Source organism: Octodon degus, unplaced genomic scaffold (genome assembly GCF_000260255.1).
Source record: "Octodon degus isolate 3935 unplaced genomic scaffold, OctDeg1.0 scaffold00192, whole genome shotgun sequence".
NCBI lineage: Eukaryota > Metazoa > Chordata > Mammalia > Rodentia > Octodontidae > Octodon > Octodon degus.
The window spans coordinates 1452445-1465049 of record NW_004524768.1 but is presented as its reverse complement, the minus strand read 5'-3'; the positions used below and the strand labels follow the sequence as shown (position 1 = coordinate 1465049).

General features: G+C 49.2%; 1 protein-coding gene across 10 annotated transcripts in view; it reads left to right on the top strand.

Annotated features, from left to right (window-relative positions):
• Positions 1–12605, top strand: part of Sema4d (semaphorin 4D) — a 126292-nt gene that overhangs the window by 60714 nt on the left and 52973 nt on the right. The window contains exon 1 of one of the 10 annotated variants that reach the window (XM_023704201.1): positions 6287–6441. The exons of the other annotated variants lie outside the window; for them this stretch is intronic. The gene's annotated coding sequence lies outside the window, so the exon portion shown is untranslated. Of the gene's footprint in view, positions 1–6286; positions 6442–12605 lie in introns of those variants that run through there. 10 annotated transcript variants of the gene reach the window in all.

The window sequence follows — 12605 nt, the reverse complement described above, 5'->3', positions numbered from 1 at the left end:
TTTATTTGTGTCTGTGTGTGTGTGTGTGTGGCCAGCTCAGCCCACCAGGGGGCGGGGCTGGCTGGCATGTGGTGCTGGGGGATTGAACCGTGGTCTCTGTGCTTTGCTAAGTTTGTTCTAAGTAGGTGCTTTAGACCACTGAGCCATCTCACCAGCCCCCTCAGGTCTCTTTTCTTGCCAGTATCATGCTGATTTTATCACAGTAGCCTTGTAGTATAATTTCAAGTCAGGAATTGTAATGCATCCTGCTTTGTCTTTGTTGGCCAGGATTACCCTTGCTATTCTAGGTCTTTTTTTTTGTTCCAAATAAATTTTAGGAACAATTTCTCTCGGTCTGGGAGGTATGGTGGTCGTAGTCTTACAGGGATTTTGCATTAAATCTGTACAACAATTTTGGGAATATGGCCATCTTCACAATGTTGGTTTTTCCTATCCAGGAGCAGGGAATATCTTTCCATTTTCTGAAATCCTCTATGATCTCTTTTTTCAGATTACTGTAATTTTCCACGAAAAGATCTTTGATTTCTTTAGTTAGATGAATTCCAAGGTATTTTATTTTGTGCGGGGATATTGTAAAAGGTATTGATTCTCAAATTTGCATCTCAGTGTGTTTGTTATCTGTGTAAAGGAATGCGGTTGACTTTTGGGTATTGACTTTGTATTCTGCTATGGTACTGAATTTGTCTGTCAATTCTAGTAGCTTTTTGGGGGGAGTTTTTTGCATCTTCCAAGTAAAGTATCACGTCATCTGCAAATAATGATAGTTTCACTTCTTCTTTACCTATTCTTATTCCTTTTATTTCTCTATCTTGTCTAATGCCTCCACCTAATGCTCCCAGAACTATATTGAATAGGAGTGGTGATAGAGGACATCCTTGTCTTATACCAGATCTAAGAGTAAAAGATTTCAGTTTTTCCCCATTGAGAATTATATTAGCCATTGGGTTGTCATAGATGGCTTTTATCAGATTGAAATAGAGGCCTTCTATTCCAGTTTTCTGTAGGACTTTGAACATGAATGATTGTTGAACTTTGTCAGCAGCCTTTTCTGTATCAATGGAGATGATCATATGGTTTTTAGATTTTGTTCTATTGATATAGTGTATTACATTTATAAATTTTTGAATATTGAACCATCCTTGTATCCCTGGAATGAATCCTACCTGGTCATGGTGTATGATCTTCTTGATGATTTGCTGTATTCTATTTGCTAGGATTTTATTGAGAATTTTGGCATCTATGGTCATGAGGGAGATCGGCTTGTAGTTCTCTTTCTTAGTTGTGTCTTTCCCTGGTTTTGGTATCAGTATAATACTTGTCTCCAGGAACGATTTTGGGAGGATTGCTTCCTTTTCAATTTCATTGAAGAGTTTGAGGAGTATAGGGACTACATCTACTGTGAATTTCTTTTAGAATTCATCTGTGAATCCATCCAGACCTGGACTTTTCTTTGTTGGCAGTCTCTTTGTTACATTTCATATTTCATTGGCTGTTATTGGGTTATTGAGAGTTGTTATATCTTCTTGATTCAGTTTTGGTAATTTGTACCTTTCTAGGAATCTGTCCATTTCTTCTGTGTCTTCTATTCTGTGAACGTAAAAATTCTCAAAGTAGCTATTGATAATCTTCTGAATTTCCTCTGGGTCTGTAGTAGTTATACCCTTTTCATTCATTATTGCTTGTATTTGAATTTTTTCTTTCCTCTTTTTGATGAGGTTAGCTAGGGGCTTATCAATTTTGTTTAATCTTGCAAAGAACCAGCTTTTTGATTCATTAATTCTTTGAACTGTTTTCTTCATCTCAATTGAATTCATTTCTGCTCTAATCTTTATGATTTCTTCCCATGTTTGGGCTCTGGGTTTGGTTTGCTCTTCCTTTTCTAGATGTTGGAAGTGCAGCATTAGGGTGTTTATTTGTTCCCGTTCTGTTTTCCTAATGTGTGAGTTCACAGCTATGCATTTTCCTCTGAGAACTGCTTTCGTTGTATCCCATAAATTCCGGTAAGTTGTGCTTGAATTTTCATTGAATTGTAGATATTGTTGAATTTCTTGTTTAATTTCATCTGTGACCCATTGATTGCTGAGTAGGGTGTTGTTTAATTTCCTTGTATTGAAAGAGTTTTTCAGGTTTCTTTTGTCATTTATTTCCAGTTTCATTGCACTGTGGTCAGATAATGTGCATGGGATAATTTCTGTTTTCTTGCATATACTTAAGCATGACTTATGGACTAGTATGCGGTCTATTTTAGAAAATGACCCATGTGCAGCTGAGAAAAATGTGTATTCAGCTATGGTTGGGTGGAACACTCTGTATATGTCTACCAAGTCCATTTGTTCCAAGCTCTGCTTCAGTTCTGCTACTTCTTTGCTACTTTTTTGTCTGGTTGATCTATCTTTTTGGGATAAGGGGATGTTAAGGTCTCCTGTTAAGATTGTTTTATTGGATATTAGATTTTTCATGTCCATTAAGGTTTGTCTTATACAGTTGGGTGCTTCCGTGTTTGGTGCATACATATTTATGAGTGTTATCTCTTCCTCTTGAATTTTTCCCTTCATCAATATATAGGACCTTCTTTATTTTGTTTGATCATTCTTGGTTTGAAGTTGAGACTGTCTGAGAACAAGATTGCTACCCCTTCTGTTTTAGTTGTTCTTTGTCATGAAAGTATTTTACCTCTCCATCAAACTTGAGAGAGTTTTGCAGGGTATAATAGTCTTGGCTGGAATTTGTTTTCATAGAGGACTTGAAGTACTCTGCTCCGTGTTCTTCTTTCCTTCACGGTTTGTGAAGAGAAGTCAGCCGTAATTCTGATGGGTTTTCCTTTGAATGTGATCTGCTTCTTTTCTCTAGTGGCTTTCAATATGATATTCTTGTGTTGGATTTCTGGGATCTTGACTATTATATGTCTCGGTGTGTTTCTAATTGGGTTGAAGTTATTTGGCGTTCTGTATGCTTTGGTTAACTGAATGTCAGATTGTTTCCCCATATTTGGGAAGTTTTCTGCTATTCTTTTTTTTTTTTTTTTTGGCGGAACTGGGGATTGAACTCAGGCCCTTGCACTTGCCAGGCCAGCACTTATTCTACTGAGCCATCTCCCCAGCCCCTCTGCTATTACTTCTGCCCATATTTTTTTAATGCCATTTATATTGACTCCTTCTTTCTCACTGATGCCTATTAGTCTCACATTGTTCATCTTTGCATCATCTTGCAAGTGATGAATTATTTTTTCTTGCATCCTAGTTGTTTTTAAGAGATCTTTTCTTACCTTTTCACTGACTGCACCAGTGTCTTCAAGATCTGAAACTCTGTCTTCACTTTCACTCAAATGGCTTTGCAGGCTTGTGATTGAGATTTTAAGTTCCTCTACATCTCTTTGATTCTGCTTCATGTGATCTATTTCTTTCCTGTATTGCTCATTCAAGGAATCCATCATTTTTTTAATCTCCTGTATTTTTTTATGAATGTCTTCTTTAGAAGCAATTATTAATTCTTTTACTGAAGAGTTTTTTACAGATTGGGTTTCCTCCATATGTTTCTTTATTTGATTCTTTAGTTCACGTGCTATGAATTCAGAGATTTCTTTTTTCATTTCAGACACCAATTCTGCTTTGAGTTCCTTTAAACCTTTCTGCCATTGCTTACTTACTTCCAATGCTACTAATTCATGTATGTCAGCTAAGCTGGTGTCCACTGCATTTGTTCTGGGTGGGCATTGTGTTTCCTCCATATGTTTCTGCATTTGATTCTTTAGTTCAGTTGCTATGAATTCAGAGTTGTTTTTTTTTTATTTCCAGAAATTAATTCTGCTCTGAGTTCCTTTATATCTTTCTGCTGTTCTTTATTCACTTCCGACACTATTGATTCACATGTTTCAGCAGAGCTAGTGTCTTCTGCACTTGTTATGGGTGTGCTCAAGGCCTGAGATTGCCTTTTGCTCCTTGTCTTTATCATTTTGTATAGCACTGACCTCTGACCTTTGGTGTAGAGCTTTGGTGCAATTGTATCTTTATCACCTAATGAAATTCAGGTACTGATATACCAAGTTCTAGTTCATACAGGTGTGCCTGGCTTGGGTCTGGCTACTGTGCTCAGCTCCCTAGTGTTGTTGCCCTTGGAGGTGGGCGTGCTGTACCCCTCTGGTAAGATGTTCTGTTCTTGAATTAGCTGTGTGGTTTTGACCCTAGTCTTACTGCAGGGACTTTAGCTGCAGGATTTCACCCCAAGCCTGTATGCCTTGTCTGGGGTGGGTCTGGAGGGGTATGAGGAGGTGGGGCAAGAGAGCATAGAAGCTCTCACACACACTCACCGTGGCTGTGCTTTGGTGGTCTGCAGGACTCCCAAGAGTGCGGCAGAAGTTCTCACTCACAGGATGGGCTATGCTGGCCCTGGACAGGCAGGACAGGTCTGGAGAACGCGGGGAAAGGCCTCTCTCATGAGGTGGGCCTGGGCTTGGAGTGGCAGGCACAGGAGGGCCTAGGGTTGGTTGGATATGGAGCGGGCCCAGGGAGCGGCAGAAGTTCTTCTCACTCACAGGGCAGGCTGCGCTGGGTCGGGCGGGGGAGGTCCGGAGAATGCGGGGAAAGGCCTCTCCAAGTGGCTGCTCTTGAAAGACTTAAACTGTTTCCTGAAGTAGTGACCCAAGTCATTCCATGGCAGTATATTTTAATGTCACTGGGAATATCAGACACTCATGTTTTTTGCCTGTCTGGACATGTGTGTACACCAGCTCCACATACAGATGTCAGACAAGCTGACCCTGGGTCATAGAGACAGCTGGTGCCAGTCCCTGCGGTGCTGGAATCCAGGTCCTGCCAGCAAACAAGCAGTCTCTTGGGGGACTAATGAATAGGGCAGAAGAGTACTGCTGTGCAGTTAAACAGAGGCATAGGCTCATGAGTGATAAGAACATTGTAGGTGACCCAGAGGTGACATGGGGGCATTAAGGATGGATCTCAGCCTGGCTGAGGGAGGTGGGGACATGGGAACCTAAGGATGGCAGGGAGATGTGCAGGGGAGTTCAGATCACTCTTCCCTTTTCAAGAACAGTACTGAGAAATGCCTGCAGGGACAGCTAGAAAGTAGAGGAAAACCCCGAAAGAAATTTACGCTTGATCTTCACCAAAAGGTGGAGTAGCGATACCAAGAAGAAATTTAAACTTCCTTCAATTCTAGTGCTCAGAGCCCAGAGTCACTGGTGTTTTGGTGCCCCTCCTGGAGCTCATCCTGCTGGATATGTGCCCCGGCATCCTGGCCAGTCTTGAGACCCAGCTTTGCTTGCTGCCCAACCTGCAGGCAGGAGTCCTCCTGGAGCTCCATGCCATCCAGACCCTTCCCAGAACTGACACTCAGGACTGTTTTTATAGGAACAAGCCTACACTTAAGTGCTGGTTTATCATCGCCTCTGTGCACTTAATAACATGCTGTGCTGTCTTCCTGTGCCAAGAACATCACCGTGCCTGATGTTTGGCTTGTGCTAGCACCGTGCTGCTATTTAGCCTTTTGCTGATGGGTGCACAATGGATGAGCTGAAAGGTTTGTTGTTGTTTTTGCACTAGGAGGGATTGGATCCAGGGCCCTCACCCTGAACTACATCCCATTTTTTAATTTCAACACAGAGCCTTCCTGAGTTGCCAGTTTACCCAAGCTGGGCTTGAACTTTCGATCTTCTTGCCTCGGCCTCCCTGAGTGTTACTGGCTTGCATCACCATGCCCTGTCTGGGCGATTAGTTTCTACTATAAAGGCATCTTGGAATGAATGCCCCTGCGCAGCTCTTTGAACTTGTGAGATTGCATGGCCAAGCCCAGCCAGCTCCTCACACAGCTGAGGCCCACTCCACCCTCTACAGGGGCCTCTCTGCCTGGGAAGACGTAGCCTGTTTGCCTTTGACACTCAGGTGGCACCACAGCACCTACTGTGTCTCTGTAGAAGGCTGAGGACACAGGGCCTGCCTGAGCAGTGGGGCCCGTGCCCCTCTGCAGGTGGGTATGAGGAGGCTACACAGAGGGACAGGCGTGCTCCAGTGGCTCAGTGAAAGGGAGATGCAGCTGGGCTGCACCAGGCAAGCTGGGGCAAGCACTTCTTATTTCTGGCCTGCAAGTTGGGAGACGACTGCGGAGAAGTTCCTCTGGTTCCAAGATACTGTAATGTACACCCTGACCCATGAGTAAGCCTCTCCTGTGCCTGAGCTATTTCCAGAACCTCTGTTTTGGATGGGCGCCTCCAGGGTGCTTTGCCGCACCAGCCTGTCCTGCCCAGCTGGACTGTGACTGTGAACCTTCCACCCACGAGCGTCGAAGCACCGCAGCACAGCCGCTTTGCCTGAACTGCTCATCCTTTCTCCTGGCCTGAGGGGGCTCTGCCCTGGCAGGGAGAGCTGCACCCTGTGCTGTCCTGTGTGCATGGAGGGCTTCCAGACAAAGAGAGCCTATGAAGTGGCAGTAGTGAGTGGCTCATAGGGGACAGGGCGAGACCAGGTGTGTACCGCCAGCTGCCCCCAGGGAGTGAGCTGGCATCTGTGGTGGCTGGTGTGCTCCTGGACAGACCAGCTGCCTGTGTTCTGAGATGAGGCCTGAGTGTGGACAGGGCCCCACCCTGAGGGCTGAGTCCATCCTCTCTTCACGGTGCTAGGCCTTGCTGAGAGTCTGCAGGTGACCAGAGGGAGGCGATGGCAGAACCTGGCATCAGCCCTGGGCCAGCTGCTGGTAGGGCAGAAAGGAGGACAGAGCTTTGTGCTTCCTGCATACCTTTGTTTCTAGGTATCATCTGAGGCCATTTCTAGGAACACAGCCTCTCCCCAGGGGCAGGTGCTGGCACATAGTGGTGTGGCATTGCATGGACCCTACCCACGTCTTCCTACCCACGTCTTCCTGTATACTTGCAGCCATGTCTAGGTGATTTCTGACACCTCACACGGTGCAGATGCTGTGTAAATAGGTATGGTGGTGTTTAGGGAGTAATGACCAAAAAGTACTTGTTTAGCACAAATGTACTTCTATTGTGGGTATTTCCTGTGCGCAGCTGGTTGAATCCCCAGGTGTGGAGCCCATGGATGCAGCGTCCAGCTGTGTTTCTGTACAGAAGGTAACTTCTCTGCTGTTATGGGTGGCATTTTACCTGGAAGGGCTTCTGGCTCCTGGTGCAAGAGACCCTGTGGTAGTATGGACCACCAGGAGTATGTGCAAGGGTAGAAGGGTTGGGAGCTACCTGCACTGAGAGACCTTGAGCAGGCTCTGTGTCTGTACCTCAGTTTCTCCGTCTGAGATGAAGGACAACTTCAGTGGTTCTGGGACTTCAGTGGATGAATTTGTTTGGTTTTAAGGATTGTGCCTGTTCTTAACTATGTCTCCACCTCTCCTAGGTTCCCAAGCATTCTCCCTGCAGAGCAGTTGTCCTTGTGTCCCTCAGGCTCACATGTCCCCTGCAGGAATGGTGTTTGGGTGGCCACGATTGGCATGAAGTGTGGACCTTGGAAGAGGCGCACAGGCTGTGACAGCCTCTCAACCTTTGGCCTTTGCAGTGGTCAGGAAGGGGCTGCCCAGGAAGCTGTGGCATCCACTTGCACCAGCCCGTGTCACCCCCACAGCACCAGTGGGACAGCAGCACTGTCTTGCTCATACTTGGCTAACTGTGGTATCAGAGCCCTGGTTTTAGTCAGCCTGCAGGGCCAGTCTGAGCCCCCCGCACAAGTGACCCCTCTCACTGTGCAGTGGCATGAGGGGGTCTGAGGATCCAGCCAGGGTGGAGGAGCCTTGGAGGTGCACTCCTTGGGCTGTGGCCTCAGAGCCAGTGGCCAAGAAGGACCTGACCCCTTGCTTGCTATGACACTGTGTGTTCCCAGGAGCATCTGGGCATCTTGGTTGGACTTCCTGTTGGTGTTAGAAGGGAGTCTCATAGCCGGAAGACAGGCAGGGACAGCTTGGCCTCCCATAGCCTTCACACTCACGAGTGCCTCCCTGAAAGAGGCGTTTGCTGCAGCGCTGGAACCTGCCTGTGTGTGCTGTGCCAAGCCTCTTCCTCTTGCTTTTGCTGCCCCAGAGACTGTGTTGGAGTCCCTGGCACCTCTTCTGCTCACTGCATCCTTTCCTTGGGTTTCCGGCTTTCCAGGAGATGGTGGTGGGGTGCCAGGTGGGTCTGACTCCTACATGATAGGCTTTTTTAGTAGGGTGTCTGGGCAGTCTGCAGAGCTGCGGTGGCTCCAGCACTGGGAGTCCATCCTGGGCCAAGTCACTGTCCTGTAGCAGAGCTACCCCCCCCCCATCCAGCTGCAGGTGGAGCCTAGCTTAGTAGAATGCTGTGGAATCTCTTTGAGTTTTTCCCTTGACCTGAGTTTCTGGGAATTTGGAGCCTTATACTCTTGGTTTGAAACAGGGTGGCAGCTTTCTCTGCCTTGTTCACCCCATTCCTCACCTGTCCCCAGCTGAGCCCAGCCTCCCACCCACACCTTGGAGGAGACAAAGCTGTGGCCAGCTGGCCCTTCAAAATCTAGAAGACGACTGCTGGCGTCTGCTGGCTATGACTCATGAGCCCTCCCTCTGGTAACCCACCATGCCTTGCACATGCTGAGTCATCCAGAAGGTGACTAGCCAGGGAGAGGAGGCCTTTCACGACTGCAGAGGAGGATGGCCTCTAGAGATGGTCAGGCCCTGGGCATGCAGTGTCTTTGAATTCAGCCCACTGAAGCCCAGGGCCAGGTGATATGACAGAGAGCCTGGGCTGCTGGGGCCTGAAGGGTTCTGCTTGGTGAGGTGAAGCATCGTGGGTCCTTTTCTGTTTGTAGGGCCTGGAGCAGGTCTCTAGGGATGGGGATCCTTTGATTACCACAGTGAGTGATTCCTGGCTGGCTCTGTTTCTTGTGGGGAGGTCAGCAGTGCTCCCTCCTAGGCTCATCCCACCATTTCCAGCCATGGATGTGTGCTTCTCTGACTGTCTCCCCTCGATTACATCTGTCCTCCATCCAGTTGAACCCCCCCACAGCTCAGCAGCGGTGTGGGATCAGGTGGACCCCAGTACCCTGCCAGGTCATAACCTTTTTGTTCTAGTCTCCCTACCTCCCATGATTTCTCAGGGAGCAAGCCTCAAAGAAAGGAGGTGAGGTAGGATGAGGTCATTAATTGAATTAGAGGATTGGGTATAATTCATGGGATTAGAGTGGCTCAGGCCCTAATCTAGTACTTGGCTTATAACACTGCATTAGAGGGTCACTGGGTCTTTGGAAACTGGCCCTGGCTAGAATTCTGACTATAGGCAGGACATAGCACACCTAGAATCTTAGGGGTGAAGAGGGAGCCTGATGCTGCCTGGCTGCGGAGAGGCTCGGGCCTCCAGGGTGGACGTGGCCCAGCAGCGGGGCTCATCCTTCCTCAGCTCAGCAGGGCTAGTGCTGGCCCCCTCACCCACAGTGACCACATCGTTGCCATGAAGTATTGATGGATGTGGCTGAGTTTGCTTTGACTGGTTAAGAAGTAGCAGAGGGGCCAGCCAGATAGCTCAGTGGACTGAGGTGCCTGCTGAGGCACACAGACCCTGTACTAAATACATGTTAAAGAAGAAGTATCAGAACCATGTGCAGAGGCATGCACCTACGGTTCCAGCCACGTGGGAAGCTGAGCCAGGAAGACCACATATGCCCATGCGTTCAGGGCCAGCCTGGGCACATAGCAAGACCTCATCTTAAAACAGAAAAAACACAGCCAGCTGTGTCATTCTCTGATACCAAGGACCAGGGTGCACACAAACCAGTGGCAGCTGGGTTGCAAGTTGGCACTAGAGGGGGACATGGCAGCCCTGAGAGTCACTGTCTTGTCCCCTGCCAGGAGGGAGGCAGACCTGGGGTCTCCATGGAGCACTTGCTGAATGGGTGAGTCCTATATCGGGCACACCGCATCCCAGGGAGGGAGAGCTTGGCCGGCACAGGCCCCGTCCAGTCTCAGTTGTGGCCCATGGACAAGCTAGCCTGACTCAGTAATGTGACTGTGTGTATCTAGGGAATTGCTAGAGATGAAAGCTGAGAGAATGTCATTTTGCCATATTGAGACAAGAAATAGACCTGTGTTTGGCCCAGGCTTGTCCCTTAACTGAACCTACATTGTGGCTGTGAAGGGAGATCTGTTTGAGGTCTGGGCAGAAGGATGCTTCTGGAGGAGGTTTTGGTCCCCTGGATGGCTTACTGTCCTCTGCTGGTGAACGTGTGGAGGGGACCAGGAGCCCCTCAGGGCCCAGGGTGCTGCTCCAGGCAGCCCACAGTGCCAGACCAGCCTGGGTTCCAAGCGCTGCAGGTAGAGGGTGGAGGGAAGTGATTTGGAAGTGCCTGGGTCCACTGGTGTCCCTGGAAGAAGACAGCTGGAAGTACTTTGGGGTTGGTGGTCAGCGCAAACTGGGAGGGGAGGAAAGCTCCCAGGGGCAGTGGCCGAAGGGCTGGGCAGTGACATAAAGGCTTCATGGTCGCACAGGACCCAGGAGGGAGGCCCAGTCCTCTGGATGGCTCGGAGTCGAGACCATTGCAGCATTTGTATGAGCCTTTTTTCTCCTCAGACCTGTCCAGTGGGGCTCAGGGAGGACTCAGGGCAGTGGACTTTGGGGCAGGGGAGCGGCACAGGGTGGGTGTCAGTGCTGCTGTTCCTGGAGGCAGCTGCCATGGTGGAAAGTCACGATGCACATCCCCAAGCTTTGGGCTGCAGATCTGTGACCTTCAGTTGCTTGAGTCCTGGAGAGGCTTGTTCAGACATCAAATATTAGGATCAGCTCCATGCATGCTCCCGAGGGTTGGGGAAGGCTCAGCCAGGAACAGACACTGAAGCAGCTCCCAGCCCCAGGCAGCAGAGTCAGCAGGATGCCTGCCTGGCTCTCGTGAGTGGCCCATGGTCACTCACTCACCTTCCCTGGAGATGGATGTCAGCGTCCTTCCTGCCACCCTTTCTTCCTGCGACCTTGTATGTGAAGGCCGGCCAGCTGGTGGCTCTGTTTGCCCGGGGCCAGGTCTGTGGCGGCTCTGGCCTGTGTGAGCTGAGCTGCTGCTGGCTGGGCTTTCAGCAGGTGGCTGGGGTTGAGCAGGGAACATGCACAGTGGAGGCACTCCAGGGGCTTGGTGGGACACAGCAGGTTCTCAGGTCTGGCTGCCCTGTAGACCCTGAATGGTGGGGGCTGGGTTCTAGGTGTGCCTCAGCTGCAGAGGAAGGGTGGAAACCTGTGTTTCTGGCAAATTGTTGGGCAGGGTCGTGAGTTTAGAGCAGGGAAGGGAGGGTAAGACGGCATCAGCCAGGGATAGTGATCCCTTCAGAGACAAGGGCCCAACTATAACCCAAAACCCACTTATTTTGCCCAAAGTGCCAACACTGCAACTAAACCTGGATACTGAGATTCAAGTTTAGGAAAAAACCAACTCAGACATTAACATCCTTTGTCTTCACAAACAAAAATAGTGCCTGTGCCATAGGTTTGCCACCCCTAGTGTGGGGCTCCCACAGAAAAGGACAGCATGGGAATTGGGAGCAGGTTACTCAGTGGATGTGTGTGTGTGACCTGGGGTGGGAAGTTCCACTGTGGCAGGCAGGCTGTTGGGTAGAGCGGAGAGAGGGGAGTCTTCAGTGACTGTGGCAGGGGACTCTGGATGACTGGGATGTCACACACGGGGGAGGGGCAGAGGTCACCCAAGGGCTGAGTCAGGCAAGGGAGTGGTGAGCCTGGAGTCTTCAGAGCCATTGCAGTTGAACTGTCTGACCTGCTGAGCTGAGGGTGGCTGGCAGAGCTAACGCAGTGATCATGGGTTTTAGGAAAACTTTCATCATGGATGTAAATCGCAGAGAAAAGCCAGCTCCACGATAGATGTGGCCTAAAAAAAGCTTCATGGCTGGGCGTGGCCCTTAGGGCCTGGTTAGCGTTTGTCCCTCCCCTGTCAGGGGTGGTAGGAAGGGCGGCCATCCTGTGCTCTCTGTCCTTTATGCTGCTGTCCACCTCCAAGGTGCCCGGGTGTGCTTCTCAAGTGTGTCCATGCAGTGCTGTCCCTGAAGGTGGGCTATGTCACGTCCTGTCCTGGGAAAGGACTGATCTGTTTGCTGTCAGACTGAGGGATGAGCTAGCGCGTGGTCTGAGCCTTGGGCTGGCTGGTTTTGGAGCTCACTCTGCAGCTGCCACACAAGCAGCCTTCCTGGCCCCAGAGAAAAAACAAGCACTTAATGAAGTTGTCTAGCCAGCTTGGAAGAAGCATACAGCGCGTTTGTGCTGGGTGGTTGGTGCTCCGCATTCCCGAGTGTGTGTTTTAACAGTGACTTCAGCTTCACTAACTGGAAATGTTAGAAGAGAGAAGACTAAAAATATGGAAATCATGTGCAACGGTTCCCTGTGGCTAGAGGCAGCCTGTCTGCTTGATGGGCCTGAGCCCGCCTCTGTCCCTGCGTGTAACCAAGCAGGATCTGCTGTGTGGCTGTGTCACTGTGTCCCCGCATGGTACTGGAACCTCCTCAGTGGCTATCGCTCTGTGTATTCTCCATAGAAAGGTTCTTGGTCAGGTTTTTCCTGCTGGTTAAAATCAGTCTTTAAAAATGAGTTTTGGCAGTGATCTGAATGTCTCGTCCTAGGGTTGGGGAGATAGCTCAGTAGAATAAGCGCT